Source organism: Panthera uncia, chromosome C2 (assembly GCF_023721935.1).
Source record: "Panthera uncia isolate 11264 chromosome C2, Puncia_PCG_1.0, whole genome shotgun sequence".
Classification (NCBI taxonomy): Eukaryota; Metazoa; Chordata; class Mammalia; order Carnivora; family Felidae; genus Panthera; species Panthera uncia.
The window spans coordinates 106,392,488-106,396,209 of NC_064810.1; positions in this window are offsets into that span (position 1 = coordinate 106,392,488).

Genomic DNA, 3,722 nt, shown 5'->3' on the forward strand with positions numbered 1-3,722 from the left:
TCATGATCCCTCGGTCTGTGAGGTCGAGCCCCGCGTCGGGCTCTGTGCTGACAGCTCGGAGCCTGGAGCCTGTTTCGGATTCTGTGTCTCCCTCTCTCTCTGACCTTCCCCCATTCATGCTCTGTCTCTCTCTGTCTCAAAAATGAATAAGCGTTAAAAAAGAAAGAAAAAAGTTGACATCAGGCCAACCTCTTTACTTAGAGGTGTAGAAAAAACCAAGTGGAAAACCATGGTGGGTTTGGAAGGCATTGTTTTGAATCTGCATTCTGCCACTTGCGTTAGTGTGATGTGGGAGAGTCGCCTAACTTCTGGGCCTCGGGTCCTCCTCAGTGACTCCTGGTAAGCTACCCTAGAACAATTTTGTAAAGCCCACAAGAGTTCAAGGAAGAGGTCATTTTTCACATACATCATTTTCTTGAACCCCCTCTTAAAGGTGAAGTAAGGCCCTCAGTGCACTTTGCTGACTCTGTCACTGGTTCAGACACAAATGCCTGAGAATACCAGGGTTCTTTCATAAGAAACTCCTCTCCTACTTTCTTGCTAGGCCCCTCTGAGAGATGTCTCCCAATTTCTTCTTTCTTCAGCTCAACTCATCATAGATCCCCAGCCTCCACCTTTGATGCTTCTCAAACATCTCCTTTTGGAGTGTAAATTCATAGAATATTTTCAGAGAAAAACCCAATAAAATGTATCAGGAGCATAAAAAATGTGTATTCCCTTTGATAATGTGATTTTACGTTGAAACAGTTATCTCAGGGAAGTAGTAGAGATCCACACGAACATTGTGTATAAGGATATTAAGTAAAGTTTTATTTATAAAAGATGAAACTATATATATACAATAGAGAATTCCTAAGATCAATTATAATCTATATTTGCATAATGAAATACAAAGGAGCTATTTAAATCATATTTAAAAAAAATATTTACTCACAAGGGAAAAGCTCACAATATGCTAAAAGTGAAGAGAACAGAGAACAAAGCAGTTCTATACAGTATAGAGTATACAGTTCTGTATAGAAATATACAGTTACGTCCTAAATTTATAATTTTTTTAAATATTTATTTGTTTCTGAGAGAGAGAGACAGAGTGCGAGCTGGGAAAGTGCAGAGAGAGAGGGAAACACAGAATCTGAAGCAGGCTCCAGGCTCTGAGCTGTCGGCACAGAGCCTGATGTGGGGCTCGAACCCACAAACTGTGAGATCATGACCTGACCCAAAGTCAAATGTTTAACCGACTGAGCCACCCAGGAGCCCACGTTCTAAATTTGTAAAATTTACCAATATATTATAGTTCTTTTTCACCCATATATTCCCATTAAAAACACTAGGAAAAAAAAAAAAACTGCAAACTGAAATCAAAAAAAGGAAAAAGGACAAAAAAAATCCCTTTCCTCATTATTTTAACCAACCAATAGTTGCCATATTTTCGTGTTCATTTCCAGTCCATATCGACATCCGTATAGAACTTTTAATTACTTTTTGGTGGCAGATTGTGGGTGATTTTAATTTTCTTCTTTATATTTTTCTATATTTTCCCATATGTCCAACAATACTCTTATATTTCTTTTATAAACAAAGAAATAATACCGAAAAAAACCCACATCTTTTTAAAAGATTTTTTTATGTTTGTTTATTTTCGAGAGAGAGAGACAAAGCACAGTCACAGGAGGGGCAGAGAGAGGGAGACACAGAATCCCAAGCAGGCTCCAGGATCTGAGCTGTCAGCACGGAGCCGGACGTGGGGCTCAAACCCACGAATTGTGATATCATGGCCTGAGACGAAGTCAGACGCTTAACCGACTGAACCACCCAAACGCCCCTCCCACATCTTTTTTGTAACTCCTCCACACATGCACATTCAACTCTAACACCGTCCCTGCCACACCCACCCACCCACCCCACCCTCATATCATTAGCATTATCAGTCACGTGGGTCCCACCAACTTCCACACAGAAGTCATTTCCTTCACCTCAACCCACTGAAGGATTTTCAGCACATATTTGTTGGTTAAGTGTAATCTCTACCCTACCCAAGGAATCCCAAAAGAGAGTTTCTCCTATTATTACTTCCCATGCCTCAGTCTCCCCACAGCCTCACAAGTGAGCATACCACTGGCCTTTGAGTGACATCTGCTGAATGTCTGACTAGTCTCAGCTTTCTAAAATGTGGATGGTCCACGGGTTCTACCCTCTTTCAAAAGGGTACTGAAAAGACTTAAGGAAAAAGACACATTTCCAGAGGACCCTGATAGGCTTCAGAGTCTGGCTTCGTCCAAACAAACTGGCCCCCTGGGTGACAGACCACTCCTCACCAATAGTCTGAGAATACCCCTCTTGAGCCGTAAAGGTTTAGTCCATGGCCTTTCTGGGAACTATTTGGAAGTATTCCTCACTCCTTTTTGCTCTTTCTCTCTCTTACCAGATAGAAGGCAGCTGTTTCTAAGCAATTACCCCTCTTGTTGCCAAGGGCTACCCCTTGCACAAAGATATGTTTATCACCAAAGCTGATTTGTCTTAATCCTCTGGGCAAAAGCTGTGCTAGGGACCACTAAAAAAAAAAAAAAAATCACTAAAATAGATTAATTTACATTAATAACAAAAACTAGCATTTTTATAGCATGTTACATTTTGCAGATTGTTTCCACATACATTATTCTTCCTCTAGGTCAGGAACAAGATTTAATGTTGATGAGGCTTCTGATTTGTGCAGCAGCATCTGGTCTCCAATGTTTTTATAATTCCCAGGGTGATAGTATATTTTACCAGGGCCACAATGACTACATTCTCCAAATGCAGAATTCATCAAAGATGAGGCAAAGACTAGGAAAACAACATCAGTGCTCTGGCACAGAGGCTTTTTATTAAAATGCAGTGATGGATGCTCAACACCTCATTTTTTCCTTATAACATCCTACTTGACTGGCTTTCTTTTGTTCATTTTACACATGGAGAAACGTGAGTTCTCACAGCTAGTACATGATGGCATGCAGATAGCAAAGCCCTTGTGGTAGAGAGGACACAGACCAAGTCCAAAAGGGTGGGTCCTAGATCCAGCTTCTTCACTACCCAGCCCTCCCTTCATCTCTTTGGACTACCAGCCTCATCCTGAAACAGGGGGGCTTTAGACTCAATGGCATTTTTCAGAGTCCATGAGTTGTAAGGAGTCAGTGATGTTCTAGTTCTGGGTGAGTCTTTCCAAGGCTCATATTCAATGAGAGCTTAACAATATGCTGCCAGAGCAAGAAGTAGCAAGTTGTTTTGTTAACTGTCAAGATGAGATTGTTCCTTCAATAATACTTTGAACCTAAGTACCACTTCCGTAGGACTCTGATTTCAAGAACTCTCCATCAAAGCAAAAGACACCAGGTGAATGTTTGTGCAAATGGCCATGTGTCCACACCCAGAGACTCCTAAATCTAAGTCTGTATGTTTTTACCACCCACCCCTGGACTTGTTTGATTCTAGCTGTTCTCCAAGGGCACTGGTGAAGGTCAGGCTCCCTACCAGGAATAATAACACATTCTGTCCAGACTTGTCTCTGGCTTCAAGCAAAGGAAAACACCTGAGCCTCTAAAGTTTATGAGAACCATCTTATTAAAAAGGCTAAAAGAGTATTTAAAGGCTGTTATGAGATTTACAGGAAAAGCTCAAATCCCAAACCAACTGCAGATGACACTTCTGCGTGCCTCTGAAAAGCCCAAGCATCATAACAATCAGTG